The sequence below is a fragment of the Rhinolophus sinicus genome, chromosome 2, assembly GCF_057876585.1.
Source record: "Rhinolophus sinicus isolate RSI-liver-muscle chromosome 2, RSI-T2T, whole genome shotgun sequence".
Lineage (NCBI taxonomy): Eukaryota > Metazoa > Chordata > Mammalia > Chiroptera > Rhinolophidae > Rhinolophus > Rhinolophus sinicus.
Genome location: NC_142502.1, coordinates 175,952,946 through 175,969,003, shown reverse-complemented (window position 1 = coordinate 175,969,003; position 16,058 = coordinate 175,952,946). Strand labels below are relative to the sequence as shown.

At 46.0% G+C, this 16,058-nt stretch overlaps 1 long non-coding RNA gene across 1 annotated transcript in view; it reads right to left on the bottom strand.

Annotated features, from left to right (window-relative positions):
- LOC148758960 (uncharacterized) overlaps nucleotides 1–16,058 on the bottom strand; it is a 283,519-nt gene that overhangs the window by 76,075 nt on the left and 191,386 nt on the right. The window contains exon 4 of the long non-coding RNA XR_016019876.1: nucleotides 8,784–8,896. This is a non-coding gene — a long non-coding RNA (uncharacterized LOC148758960). The remainder of the gene's footprint in view (nucleotides 1–8,783; nucleotides 8,897–16,058) is intronic.

Sequence of the window (16,058 nt, the reverse complement as noted above, 5' to 3'; positions counted from 1 at the left end):
GAGGGGGGCTGATTTTCAGAAGTAAAATTTCAACCACCCAATGTAATTAAAAAGGAATTTTATTCTCTACTCACATCTCTCAAAGGGCATGAAAAGGTCTCCAAAAAGCATAGTTTATAGCAATATTTATTAAAATCCTCTTTCATCACCTTCCTTCCCAGTCCAAAGCTTCTCTGGCAGCAAGCTATTCAACCCCTCCCCAGAAAGCTGCACTTCCTCCCCCAGCCCATGAGGCTTTCTTTCTTCTTTTACTCCAGGGGGGTGATTGGGGTAAAACCATGTGATTTTCTTTAGAGTTCTGGGGAAAGGGTGATGTCTTAAACATACAGACCTCACGAATTTGTATCTCACCATCTACTCATCACATATCCATGTATTTTAGACATTTTGTTCTGCGTATCGATCCTGTTTTTCCAAATAGATTGTAATTCTTTAAGACAAGAACTATGTTTTATTCACTTATGCTTTGTAGTATAGTGTAGGCTCTCAATAGTTTACGGAATGAATGAAAAAAATTAAATTATGTAAAAGTCAAAGATTGCATTTTGTATTTCATTAATTTCCTTCTGCAAATATTACGCATTACATACTCAGTTACTATTTGCTGGTAATAATAAAATAGGAAGGCAAACCAATCTGAATGAAGGACTGGAGGGAAGGGAGAAATGAATTTTATAGACAGTAGGAGGCACAGATCTGGGGCCCTGGTCACAGAATAGTTCCTGGTACAATCTGCTTATGCTACCTTCACTCCTTCTCTGTGCTTCTGTTTGGTCCAAGCCAGTAGTCCTTATCTCAAGACATGGAAGTTATGACAAGTCTCCTAGCTTCCAGGAGCATTTGCACTTACAGTGTAGCACTCTGAGACCAAAGGTCCCAAATAATGTCATGTAGCTGATGAATTTCTAAACATCAGTGATATCAGCCACTTTCAAAAACACATCACAGCAAGGTTCTCAGGAATTGTTTATTCCACCCTAAGACACGGCAAAAAATTCCCATCTACCGCATCTCCAACATCTGCTAATGAGTGCTCATTACCCACAAAATACCTCCAAACTGCTGTGCAACTCCACGTATCATAAAGTATTCCCTTGAGTTCAACCAAATCATTCACCATGAAATTTCTATCCACCAGTCCTAGTGTGTTCACTGGAAAACACAGAGCTCTAAGTACGTCAACATGATCGATTAGGTTATTTGAAAACAACTCTTGACGGCTCCGTGACACATCTGTCTCTTTGGCTAAACTCCATTTCCATCAGTCCTTCCTCATGTAATATTATGAATCATCTCATTGTTGAGAACTATGAAGAACCTAAGGTGTTACCCTGCTTGCAAGCTAACAAGGCAGCCTGCCACAGTTTCATATGCTGGCCCAAGACACAAGACTCCCAGGTGAAGACAAAGGACTTTACTCCTTATGGCTCAGCAGGAAGCATGAGCTTCAGGTTTGCGTCAGTTCCCCTTGCTCTCCGAGCCCATGCGGACAGGGGTTTGAGTGAATGCAAGGCACTCAATGAGTTTTGGTCACCATGCTAAACCCTGAGCTAAAGAAATCCCCAATCTTATAAGGAACCTGCTGGAAAGCTTGCCCAGTGTTTGCTCTGCAGGGGACACTTTATTATCTTTAATATCCTTATTGTCCTGGCCAGGAAACAGATCTGCTCTATGCCCCAGAGTGATGTCATATTTCTATCTTCCAGGTATTTGCTGCAGCTGTAAACACCCTTGAAAATATAGTCCATGACAAAGCTGTCAATGTCTCTTGTTTAGAGGCTGAACAGAAACACAAGAAACCTCTAGAGAATTGTGTCCCAATAGGCATCCTCTTGATTTCGTTGACTCTCCCATACACTCAACTGGGACAATGCATTCTATACCTGTGGCACCCAGAACTGAGTACAGCTTTCCTGATGTGTCTTGACTAGCACAGACTACAACAGGACAATCACCTTCTAAGGTCTGAACACATACCTTTACTAATGCAGCCAAGAAAACGTTGCTGATTTTGAGAGTCCATGATTTCTAGAGAGTCTGGAAATCTTTCATTATTACTTTGGGTCTGTGGACACATGGCTACTTTGTCAAGGGAGGGTGATCTTGGAAGGAAAGTGCCATGTCAGGAATTCCACGACCTCAGCTTGGGTAGAAAGGTTCCAGAGGAAGGGAGGGGGCAACATCCCAGCCCAACCCTGCAGTCTTTCACCCATAATGAGCTTTCAGTCAACCAACCCTCTAGGGTTTCCTCACCTGAGCAGTTATTCAGCTTTTCCCCTTCTACCATGGACTTGCACAATTTGTTATATGAATCTTTTTTAAAAATGCTTTATTTTGCTTTTCCCCATGCTAAAATTGATTTTATCAGATCTGACACGTCCTTTCAGCTCTTTTCCACCTGTTTGGTCCCTGGGTGTGTTATACACCGTGATCCCTTCTCTCTAAAGACTTGATCAACATCGCCCTACAGTCACTTTTTTGCTTTTAGTTATTAATAACATCGGGAAAGAAACGTGTCTCAACCACAAGGAACTGACGTTTGTCATTTGAGCGACATATATATAAATGCATACCTGTGCATGTCACACAGGCGTGTGCCCACGCCTCCCACACTAGGCAGAGGCCCACGACGTGCGCTTCTCCAGGCACGCACTCACATACACAGCACACAGTACACAGGAGGTAGTGTGTACTCGGTGCTACCTGGTAACAGCTGAGAACACTTGCTGGGGCCTAGGCACCCTGTGGCAGGAGGGTGGCAGGACCCTTGAATATACTGGACTACATATGGCTCTCACGGAGCCTCCTGAACTAAGAGTTCTCAGCAGAGACAGCAGGGCTAATTTGTTGGGCTTTTATTACAGGCCAACTCCTTCAGATGAATTTGCTCTTATTGTCACCAAGACATGGTGGCACAGGTCTTATCTTCACTGAATATCAGAAAATTAAGGCCCCAATAAGTTAGGCAATACGTCCACGTCACAAGGTTAGTGAGCACCAAAACCAGAACCAGATCCCAGGGCAAACTGATCCAGGCTCCTCCTGCGGCTGCTCTAACCTCCTGTAACTTACTGGGAACCTCCCAACCTGCAGCAGCCTGGCCTCAGCCTGCTTCTCCCCTGCCACAGTCTGCTGCATGCATCCAGAGGGAAGCTCACAGCGTGGAGAGTGGCACCCATGCAAGTCCTGCAGCCTCACCTGGACCACAGGGCAAAGCCACTTCCTGTCCATACTCATCTCGCAATCCGTTCCCCACATGACAATGCCAGGTCTCCATTACCCACCTCAGGTGAGCCCTACCTCACCCTGCCCCCTTTTCCACCAGATGAGAAGTTCGACTTCTAATTCACTTGGTTCACTTTTCACCAGCAACTTATCAAGAGGCAGAAGGGCATCGCGGTCAGTCAGTCACTCGGCACAACCAGACCAAGTCCAGTCTTGGCCCCTCTGCTTTCCAGGTACATGATTTCAAGCATTTAGCCTAAGTCTCAGCTTCCTTATCTATAAAATGAGAACAATGGCAGTGTCTACCCATTGGACTTCCTGGGTGACTTGAATGAATTGATGAATGTAAAGCCCTTAGAAGAGTACTTGCCAAACTGTGAACACGACACATACGCTGGTTCCTGCATGTGTTACCTGTGGGATCCACATGGACAAAACAGGCATGGCCCCTGCCTTAATGCTAACACTGGAGTGATGCTAAGTGCATAATTGGACAAATAGCTAATTAGTTAACATGAGCACTCTGAAGGAAAAGTACAAAGTGCAGGAGAGCATCTACCAGGAGGGTCAGCATGAGAAGGAATCAGCTAAATCTGGGGTCAGTCATCTAGGGCTCGGCTCATTTTAGTAAATAATGTTTATTGGTACACAGCCTCCCCTTTCCATTTATGGATTGTCTATGGCTGCTTTTGCTCCACAACCTTACAGTTTAGCAGAGACCTTGTGGCCCACAAAGTCAAAAATATTTACTATGTGGCCCTTTCAGAAAATGTTTGCCAACCCCTGAGCTAGATGAAGAGGGAAAGGGAGACAATCCATACAGAGGATGCAGGAAGGCTGGCCTGGGGTTCAAAAGCTGGAAAAACGTGAGTCCCTCGGGTGTGAACACCCCCACTTCCTGAACCTATAAACCCGTATCTAAAATTTATCTACATCTACACCCAGCTCACTTTCCTCCTTCTGGCTTCTAAGGAAAAGGCAAATGTCCCCTCCATTCAAGACTGCACCCTCTTCTCTGCTCAAGGTATCCTCTCCTCTAAGAACTCCCTCCCAATTTCTCTCTCCCTCCCTCCCTCTCTCTCTCTCTCTCTCTCTCCCCCCCCTCCCTCCCTCCCTCTCTCTCTCTGACAGTTTCAATCTCTCATGCTTTGCTGGACTGCTGTACTCACTACCTCTCTCAGGTGGAGCCGCCATCACCTTTCCAGCCCACCCAGGCCAAAAGCCCAGGGGTCATCTCTGACTCCTTCTCTTTCTCCTTCTCCTCCTTCTGCTTCTTTCACAAGCACTGTTGACTGCTTCTCCATAACAAACTCCTACTGCCCCCACGCTCTCCATTTCCAATGACTGTACCTACTTCAGGCCCTCTTCTCCCCCTCTTCCCTCCTCCCCCATAACTACGCATCTTACCTCCAGCCCCCATCCTTCCCGTCTATCTTCCCCTGTCTGCCTTCAGGTCATCATTCTAAAATGCAAGTCTAACCATGTGACTCCCCTGTACAAACTCTCATTTATTTATGGGTAAGAGTCCAAACTTTTAAACAAGATATACAAAGTTCTACATAATCCGCCCCTACCATATCTCCAACTTCATCCCTGGCAAACTAGTACCATCTACTCTAACAATCATTTCTCTTTCTTTGTGACCACCTAATACCTTTGGATGTCCTTCCATGTTTCACAAGTCCCTCACTTTATGTGGAAGGCTGAATGAAGAGAATATCAACCAGATGTTCAGTTTCCCAGCTTCCCTTGCAGCTAGGGTACAGGATGCCTGAGATGACATCAGTTTCCCCAGTCAGATGAACTCAAGTGCAAGTCTGAATCTGAGGCCAGCAGCATGAAGAAGAATGCACCACACAGAATTCATTCTGCTGAGGGAGGGTACAGTGATGCCCCAGCTCTAGTGGCAATGCCCAGTGCCCAGCACTGTGGTATCATTAGTGAAAGCCACCGTGATTGTGTGCAGCAAAGGGGCAATGCTGTCTCCTCTATACTGCCCAGCAGAGCCACTTTGAGCGTGGTGGTTCCTGGGTCCACAGCGTCAAGCCTCCTGTTTTCCATACGCCTAGAAATTCTGTGAGCTCCCTGTGCTTTGATAAATTCGTTTTTCTGCTTAACCTAGCAGAGTTAATTTCTGTTGTTTAAAACAAAAACTTCCTGATATGCCTGTGTAGTCTTTTCTCACATTTCATTCCCACCCACCAGGGAAAACAAACCTCTTTCTCTTTCATGCTCCATCATGCCCTAACACACACACACACACAGAACTTCAAGACATGTATGACATTAATATTTATGTCTGCATGTCCGTCACCCTCTCTTCTATGAACTCCTCCATTCATCAAACACCTCATGTTTCTACTAATTGCAAGACACAGCTCTAGGTTGGGGCTATAGAAGTGAAAAGAAAAAGAAAAGGTCTCTATCTTTATTGAGCTTATATTTTAGAAGTCAGAAACTGCATCATGTATTTCTCTTCAAGTGTCCACGGAAACAGAGAACATACTCAGTACATGTTTGACTTTTGTGTCCCAAGCCACCCCTCTGTCTTCAATTCAGCCCACTGGCTAAGGTTTCGTGGCGCCCATGACCTTCATCGTGAGCGCTGCTGCACCACCAGAACCACGGCTGCGGAAGGGAGTACAGACTCCATGCTGTGCCCTGATCTTGTTGGCTTTTTCCTAAATCCCTGGAACAAGAATAACTATCTTACTCCTTTTAAGTAGCACGAAGCTGAAAGATGGGTAGTCGCGTGTTCTGGTTATTCGGGTGATAGGGGACCATGAGTTCGATTTACTGGTCGTACTTCATGTCCCCTTTAGCCTAACTCATTCCAGAACATAGTAGGTGCCCCATAGACTTGACTTAGTTGTTAAATATAAGTGCACATATATGTATGATATATGCATATGTACGTGTGTGTATATCCTCACAAACAGAACTTGTGAAGAAAGTCACAGCATCTAATTTTTGCAGAAAAATTCAGAACAGCTTCTGACTATTGAGTTTGTTCCATTTCCCAAGAAATCATTTTAACCTTTAAACACAGAAGGTCAGCATCGCCTCTTTCTGCTCATGCATAATTCCCCCTGCCCTCTGCTCTTTAGTGCCTGAGCAACCCCAGAGAGACAGAGAGAGAGACAGAGAGAGAGAAAGACAGAGAGAGAGAGAGAGAGAGAGAGAGAGAGGCAGCGAGAGGAAGAACACAGGTCCTCAGGCCCAGACTGCCTCCCTGGGATTAACTAAACCCTCAGACTATGTTGTCTCATTTACTACATTATTAATAAAATCACAAGAAGTTTGGGAGAAAACTTTTTTCCCCACCTAGAAAATTAGCATTTATGCCACACAAGTGCAAACTTAGGAAGATGAACATCAATAAAATAGAAAATGTTTCCTTTGAATCTTATTCTGGAGCCAATGCCAAAGGAGCATGTTGAAACAATGAAAGGAGGGGAACTGCTCAGGTTGGGTTCAGTCAGGGTTGCCAGGTCATTTGGGCACTGTGCATGCCCCCACATTGGGGCCAGGGGAGATCCAGGCCATCCCAAACATCTGGAGTGTTATCACAGATAGTGGGTGGCAGCTTTGGAAGTGGTCACTGACAGGGCGTCCTGCAATGGATGGATGATGGTTCACAAAAGCCAAGGAGATGCACATTTACTGAAATGAGGCCCGTGTCAGACAGGCAGGTTTGGTAATTTTCTGAAAGGCCCAGACTTGCCTGCAGGGCCAAGCCCGCAGCTGGAGAAGGTCAGGTGAACTTAGGTAGGTGGAGGTGTTCAAGCAGGTCACTCTAATTAGTAGGACTAATTAGTCATAGAACCCAGGATTTCAGTAGCCTTTTAGCAGCCGTGTCGAACAATTGATAGGCCAAATGTTACCTCCTCAAAGAACTCTTCCGCCATTTAAAATACCGTGTTTCCCCAAAAATAAGACCTAGCCAGACAATCAGCTCTAATGCATCTTTTTGAGCAAAAATTAATATAAGACCCGGTCTTATTGTACTATAATATAAAACCAGGTCTATAATATAATATAATATAATATAATATAATATAATATAATATAATATAATATAATATAATACAACATAATATAATATAATAAATATATAATACCGGGTCTTATATTAATTTTTGCTTCAAAAGTTGCATTAGAGCTGATTGTCTGGCTAGGTCTTATTTTCGGGGAAACACAGTAGCACCCCATCATGCCATTTCCCATTGCGCTGCTTTCTCCTTTCCTCTCACCACCCCCCACTACCAGCTCATATCATATCGCCTACTTATTTGTATTGTATGTTGGGTATTACATTACATTACAATCCCAGAACTCAAATTATTTGAGGATGATGTCATTTTATTCACTCTGTGTCCCTAGCTCCTGGATCAGTGCCTTGCACAAATATTTACTGAACTCATAAATAAATATATTCTGAACTAAAACTCCTAAGTCTTTTCACTTGAATTGCTCATAAGCCAGGTTTATCTTATCTGTATTTGTGCCATGTGTATTTTTAAGTAAAAATGCAGCATTTTATCTTTCAGGTTTTGGTTCATATATCCAGACTTTCAAGTTTGTCAGGTCTTGATTCCAACACAATATGGGTCCCCTCACCCTCATTTAAATCCCCCCCCAACCCCAAGGAGCAGGCCATCATCCTTCCACCCAAATTGTAGATAAAATACTGAACATGCAGAGCCTACTGACTGCCAGTGGATATGTCCCTTCAGGCCTAGATTAATTGTTCCCCAACATTTGAGCCAGGAATCATTAAGATAGAGGCTCTCAACCTAAGAAATGAACTTAAAGAGTAGGTGATCAGATACTTCAATTTTACATAAGGATATTCTGGGTCCACAGTGGGGATGTGAGCCTCATCACGATGTGATGGCCTCTCTTTGACATCATACAAAGTGCAGTGATGAGTTCATAAAGCTTCAGTCTGTCTGTTAAGTAGGAGTTTCTGTAGCAACAAGATCCCAGGGTGGCCTTGGACCAGCACCTGAATTCTCCATCACCCATGCCAGACAGGTGGAATCCATCCATAAAGCTTATCTCTACGTTACCTTTGCCCATCCTGAGTGTGGTCCATGTGCCACACCTGGAAGGACCTGGAAGCCAGCCCAGGGCCCCTGGACTCTCCGTTCCTCACCCTGACCTTCCTTCTCCCTCTTCCTGAGGCAGCATCGCTCCCCTGTTCCCTTCATTTTCCATTCCACAGAGACGAGACGGGTAAACTTATTTAGAAAGGCTGCATATGCCCAAAAATACATTGATGAGCTACAGCCAACAGATACTCAAAAACGAAAGAGAGGTTTCCTGGCACTTCTAAGAGCATTAAATCCTTTGGCTCTTTTTCAGTGACCAGTACAGAATTTACAGAGAATATGTCCTGAAACAGCCAGAAATACAAGGGTAAATGGCAGACCCAGTCACAGTATGTATTTGTTGAATGAATGAATGAATGAATGAATGAATGAATGAATAACTTCAGTAAATGAAACAAAGTAAGTGGACATAGTAATGGAAACTGTTGGTGATCATTCACTTACCTTGGTCTCAGTGGGGACATCAGGTGAAATCAAAGCTGGTGCCACCCCAATTCCCGAGGAAAGGCCGGGCCAGAGCAATCCCATATTGGGGTCAGGTCACACTTCAGAGGTCGCTGTGGGACCAAAGAAAACTGGTGAGCAGTGGAGGCCACATCCTTCCTGAGGCTTCCTCCTCTGCCCTATCCTGCTTCCCTCAATCCCCTGCTCTTGAGAGCACCCCATCAATTAATCACTTCCTCAGAATAAATCACTTCACAGAATCCCCGTATCAGGTCCTGCTTCTCCAGAACTGGACCGAAGACAACAAACTTCTACAACCCAGTGTTTTGTGCTGAATCTGCCCCTTCCCCACAGGTGTAATTCACCCCACCCTTCCACTCATTGCTGGTCCCAGAACTCAATGTCATCAGGCTTCCACTTCTGCAGACTGCTTAGGTCCCACAGCCATGACGTTACGGCAGCCATGATTATTCACCAACCATAACGCAAAGACACTTAGAAGTAAACTGTCTGGAGCCACAGTTTTAGACACAAGGTGAGCAGCTTGGCTTGTGAAGCCAAGAAAGACACAAGAGTTTCAAAGCTGCCAAAAGGTGTCTTCAGTTATAGAAACAGAACCCGCTGTTGCAGTCGTTAATTATTTATGGAACAGATTTGGAGAGGAGGAAAGGGCAGGTGGTGAGACAAGCAATGCAGAAATGGAGGCAGAAAGATTCGCACTCACAGGTGGTCCCCTTCCCACTCTTCACCCAAGAAAGCATTCACTCAGTCTGCCCTCCATCACTGCCACCTCCCCTTTCTCCTCTCTGGGAGGCCCAGAGGAAAGCAGGAGCTCTGGAGTTCAGAGCTCTGACCTTCTCAGCCTGCTCAGTTTTAGATTCAGAAGAGCTTCAAGCAACAAGCCACTCAGTGTGGTCTGGAATTATTACTGCGGCCCTGTGGTCCATATCGGGGGAACTCTCAATGCTGCCAGAAAGCTCCTGGCCAGCTTGCCCCCTCCTTTCTCCTCAAGGGCTCCTTCCCCGCTCACCCACCTGTTTCCTACCACCTTCTTCTTCATTCTCAGAGGAGCTTGCCTCCAAATTCACAGAATATGTAGAAGGCAGCAAATGTGAACTGAACCTCTCGCTTACACACACACACACACACACACACACAACACAGAATACAGACAACACAAAAAACACATAACACACAATGCACACACAACACACAGGCACACCCCCCACCCACATCACTACCCCCCTTTCCTCCTGAAAAGTGGGAAGAGGCAGCCCTTCTCCTCACACACTCCCTTCCATTGTTTCCCTTTCTCTCCTGTACCTTCAGCCCTGCCAGCTCTGCAGGCTCCTTCCTGTGAGCGTCTTAACTGTGCTGGAGTTTCACTTCTTAAAAAAATGGGAAGAGTCATAAACAACAGCTTACCTCACCTCCTATATACAGTGAAAATAGAAAGCATCAGATGGGCGCTGTCACCTCCCTCCCAGCGCCGCCAGACATCTATACACGTAGCTGAGCCCCTCCAATGGAAACCATGGCTGTCCCGCTGCCAGCATCACCCCTCCCCCACCTCCCAAGGCAAGTCCCTGCCCCTTAATTAAACCCCCTCTTGAGTATGTAACTTCTTCCTTTGCCAGCTGCTCTCTCTCCTCATCTTGAAGTTTGGTTCCTCCGAGTTAGGTCCCAGCCCTCCTCGGGCTCTTCCATTTCCCAGCTTCCAGAGTCTGCTCTGGTAACCTCCACACCTGCATCTCCAGCCCTGCTCTTGGGCCTGAATACATCACAGGAGCAACAACTTTCTAACAGACAAGGACCTTGAACAAAACGTATCTAAAATTAAAATGCTCACAGCTCTCCTCCCACTTGTTCGTTATCGTTACTTGTCTCATTTTAGTAAATGAGCATTTGCAGCCAGCAAGTTGTCCAAACCAGAGAAACTTGGAAATGGTCCTTGACCTTCGACCTCATTCTCCCTTAACCAGTAAACCTCTATGTCCTATTTTATGTCTCTTAAGTGTCCCTCAAATCCGTGTCTTTCTCTCTGTTTCTTCATTAAGGCCCCATCATTGCACCTTCTAACTCTGGAAGAGCCTCTGGCCTCACATGTGGCCCCCGCACCCTTTCCCACTGCAGCTAGGTCGCTCTGCCATGCAAACTCCAGCTTGCTACCCTCTCCTATGCCCTTCCCTGGATGTCTGCTCCCCCACCCCGCAACCTCCTCCCAGAAGAAATAGACTCAGAGAAGAGAAATTGAGCAGAATACAGCAAATCCAGGGGCAGGGAAATTATTGATCCGTGCATTTGTTCGTTCATTAAATTATACCTTCAGAACTTGGCGTTAGTCCTTCTGGGAGTCTCCAGGCCCGAGCTCTTCCTTTCCTTGTGTATTTCTTTCAGAGCACTTACCTCCATTAGTATTGTGTTTTCTTGTGGTAGTGGTGGTTGTTTGGGGTGTTTGTTTGTTTGTTTGTTTGTTTGTTTTGGCTTCACACTTTTTAAAACAAAATAGATCTCGCCTTTAAGAATATACATTCCTTAAAGGTACACTATCTGTCTGTTTCATGTGGTACCCACAGCCCTTTGTACAAGGCTGGGCATACGCTTGTCACTCAGTAAATATTTATGGAAAAATGAAGGATGGATAGATGGCCAAATTGTCACAGGGTAGCTCCTGTCCAGAGGCAAGTCCACCAGCCCTAGTTTGAGAACAACTCTGCCATCACCCATCACCAAGTATTTACCAAGCACCAACTATACTCAGGGTACAGGGCACTAGCAACATAGATACTGACAGTGTCCTTTCTACACTCAAGTCCCTCCAGAGAAGGACAGACTGAGGTGCAAAGGGCTACCTGCCAGCAGTGTGTGCCCAGGACTCTCCCTGCCGGGGACTGGCTTCGCCCGGGGCATGCCCAGCAGGGCCGCCAGCTTTAGCGTGGGAACCACTCCTCTGCCCTATGTTCATCCAGACCCCAGAGACCCAGTCCACGTGCTCCACCCCTTGCAGGAAGGAGGATGGGCCTCCACTCGGGACTGATGGAGCTATCGCTGGAGAGGCGGTGCAAATGTATAAGGAGAAAAGGAAGGAAGGATAGGAATGCGTTAAAAAAAGATCAGTGAAGAGGAAAAGGAAAGAGAAAAGCCAGCTGAGGCTACGTCTCTCCTTTCTTCTCTACAAGCCTGGCCCCAGGCCCCAGGACAGCTCACTGGGACAATGGAAGGTCTTTCTCACCCTCTGCTCCTACCCGTCCCTGCTACAATCCACACTCCAGCCAGGATCTGGAGCTGTCATCCAAAACATAAATCAAACTGTACAGATCTGTGACCCCCCTACTTAAAACCCTCCTCGCTTCCCTCACATTGGAAATAAAAATCCAAATTCCATGTCCAATCACGAAAAGTCCTACATGAATAGATAACTGTCTCTGCAGACTGAATCCAGCTACACCGACCTACTTTTACACCTGAAAACACCAATCTTGTCACAGCCCCAGGGCCTTTGCGCTAGCTGTGCCCTCACCTGGATGGCTCTGTCGCCTGATCTTCGCCAGGTTGGGTCCTTCTTGACAGTCAGCTTAAACGTCACCTCAGCAAAGGTGACCCTTCTACAGGAACCCCAGTGTCCACTCTAGTGCATTCCTGGGTTTTCGTCTTCAGCACAACCCTCACCACTATTTGAACCTTCATGTCCACTTTTTCCCTATGGTCCCCTATGGATTAGTTTTCTATTGCTGCATAACAAATTACCACAAACTCAGCAGTGAAAAAACAATACCTGTTACTAGCTCTGAGTTCTGTGGGTCTGAAGTTTGGGCACAGAGGGACTGAGCTCTCTGATGAGGGTCCCACATGCCTGAAAGAGAGGTGTCAGCTGGGCAGCGTTCTCATCTGGAGCTTGGGGCCCTCGTCCAGGTCCATGCAGTTGGGGCAGGATTCAGCTCCTCACAGTGTGAGGATGAGGGCCCCATTTCCTTGATGGCTGTCAGCCAGCACCTGCCTTTCTTTTTTTTTTTTTTTTTTAATTTTATTTTATTAAATTTATTGGGGTGACAATTGTTAGTAAAATTACATAGATTTCAGGTGTACAATTCTGTATTACATCATCTATAAATCCCATTGTGTGTTCATCACCCAGAGTCAGTTCTCCTTCCATCACCATATATTCGATCCCCCTTACCCTCATCTCCCACTCCCCACCCCCCGCCCCCCTTACCCTCTTGCAACCACTAAACTATTGTCTGTGTCTATGAGTTTCTGTTTTTCATTTGTTTATCTTGTTCTTTTGTTGTTTTTGGTTTATATACCACATATCAGTGAAATCACATGGTTCTCTGCTTTTTCTGTCTGACTTGTTTCGCTCAGCATTACTCTCTCAAGATCCATCCAAGTTGTCACAAATGTTCCTATATCATCTTTTCTTACTGCCGAATAGTATTCCATTGTGTATATATACCACAACTTCTTTATCCATTCATCTATCGAAGGACATTTTGGTTGTTTCCATGTCTTGGCCACCGTAAACAAAGCTGCAATGAACATTGGAGCACACGTGTCTTTATCTCTAAATGTTTTCAGATTTTTTGGGTAGATACCCAGGAGAGGGATTGCTGGGTCATATGGCAATTCTATTCGTAATTCTTTGAGGAACCTCCACACTGCCTTCCATAACGGCTGCACCAGTCTGCATTCCCACCAACAGTGTATGAGGGTTCCTTTTTCTCCACAGCCTCTCCAACATTTGTTATTATTTGTCTTGTTGATGATAGCCATTCTGACTGGGGTGAGGTGATATCTCATTGTGGTTTTGATTTGCATTTCTCTGATGATTAGTGATGTTGAACATTTTTTCATATGTCTATTTGCCATTTGTATGTCCTCTTTGGAGAAATGTCTCTTCAAGTCCTCTGCCCATTTTTCAATTGGGTTGTTTGTTTTTTTGTTGTTGAGTTGCATGAGTTCCTTGTATATTCTGGATACTAGCCCCTTATCGGAGGCACTGTTTGCAAAAATCTTCTCCCATTCAGTTGGTGGCCTCTTTATTTTGTCAATGGTTTCTTTTGCTGTGCAGAAGCTTTTAAGTTTCATATAGTCCCATTCGTTTATTTTAGCTTTTACTTCCATTGCCTTTGGAGTCAAGTTCATAAAATGCTCTTTGAACCCAAGGTCCATAAGTTTAGTACCTATGTTTTCTTCTATGCAGTTTATTGTGTCAGGTCTTATGCTTAAGTCTTTGATCCATTTTGAATTAACTTTGGTACATGGTGACAAATAGCAGTCCAGTTTCATTCTTTTGCACGTGGCTATCCCAGCACCTGCCTTTCACTCCAAAATGCCCCCCACATTCCTTGCTACGTGGTCCCTCCAACTTTCAAACCAGAAATAGAGAAGCTTCCTGACATAAAGGCCTTCTTATACTTTGAATATCTCCCACCAGGAAAAGCCCAGTCTCCTTGAAGGGATCACCTGATTATGACAGGTACACCAGGATCGCCACTTTTAAGGTCAACTGTGCCACATAATATAACCCAGTCACGAACGTAACTGTCCCATCATGTTCACAGGCCACATTCACACCCAAGGGTAGACAATTCCACAGGGCATACACACTGGGGGGAGAGCGCCTTGGGGACCACCTTAGAATTCTACCTACCGTACCCCATTAAGCTGAGCTTTGCCTGCTCTGTGATCTCTACAGCCCAAGGCCCAGGACAGTGCCTCCAACCACACAGAGCACACGCAGAAAAATGAGAATGTTGCACAGTACAGTGTGGGAAGGCACCAGGACTGCTCAGCAATGAGTGGCGCCCAGCGCCCAGGAGCCCAGACCAGCCCAAACCCCGCCTGCCTGCCCAGGAGCTGAGGGAATCCGAATCCCGCACACCTGAACCCCGCCAGGGTCACTAGTACGCACAGCACACTTTTGGAAGCCTCTGACCTGGAATACTTCCAGCACATAGAATATATTCATTAATTTTTTTTTTTTCATTATTGAATGGAATGAAAAGGAAGAGGGTGATCTCTTCTGGAAACTAGAGATGAAAAGAATTAGAAGGATTGGGTGTGGGGAAGCAAAACAGAAGCTGTGAGCCAATCAAGTGCCTCCTGCTAACCTCTCCCGAAGACCTATCCAACACCTATGTCCTAGTCTCAGCTCACAGGCAACCCCACCCCCTCCAGGAAACCTCCTCTGCACCGAAGGCCCTGTCGGAAGGCTGCCTTTTGACATCTCTCTATTATTGTGGACAGCAGGTCAAATCCCATCTGCTCTTTGTAATTCTCCACACCTGTGTCTCAAGTCCCTGGCTCATCTTCACTCTCCTTGAGGAAGGCGGCTGTCTCATCCATCTTTGTCTCTACCCAGTGCAGAGGGAACAGACCCCTCTGCACCTGCTTGGTGGGTTGGAATGGCAGTTAGCCTGGGGTGGGGTAGCCGTGGGGTGAAGCATTCTGGAGTAGAAGGCTGGGGTGGAGAACAGGCAGCAGGAACACAGCATGAGGGCCCTGGCACCACGAAAAGGGGACAGAGACGAGAAGGTCAGAGATGGCATAGGAAGGAGCATAAGGAGAAGAAGGCAGACCAAGAGAGCCAGTCCTCATTAGAGTGGCCTGAGAACCCATATCCAGCCAACTGGCCAACTCTGCAAACTCGGGCTACTTGCTTGTCAAAACCTGCCAAAGAGCCATCGGCACTCAGAATTGTCTCCATTCTCCCGTCTCCTGTTCCCTCCCAGTGGTGGTAGTGGTCAGTGTTGGTGCAGATAAAACAATACAGTGATAGTAGTGGTGGGGGTGATATGTTTTGCCCTTGATATCCAAGGCAGTAAAGAAAAATGATCTCGTATGCTAGGAGGTTGAAAGGTAACCGTAAGCCTACGATTGAGACTGTCACCGGTACCCAAACTCCACTTGGGCGCATGAACAGGAAGGTAATATTTATGCCAGAAAGACTCTCACTAGACTGAAGATGGGTCAGAAACTTACGAGACCCCTGTGTCTGGTTGTGGGCTCCGCATCAGGGAGACCAGCACATAGAGATCAGAGGGCAGCTCCGTGGTGAGGAGCTGGCCAGGCAGCAGAGCCTGGGAGAAAACGAAGCTGGGATTCTTTGGGGGGGGGAAGACAGGCAGGCAGGATTTAATACAATCTTCAGGTATCAGAAGAGTTCTTAGGCACTGCAGGCTAAGTCTTGGCAGTGACTGGGGAGGATCGAATAAGGAAGGAACTTAATCCCCAGTATAAGGGATTTAGGAAAGCTGAGGGGGAGAATTTCCTGAT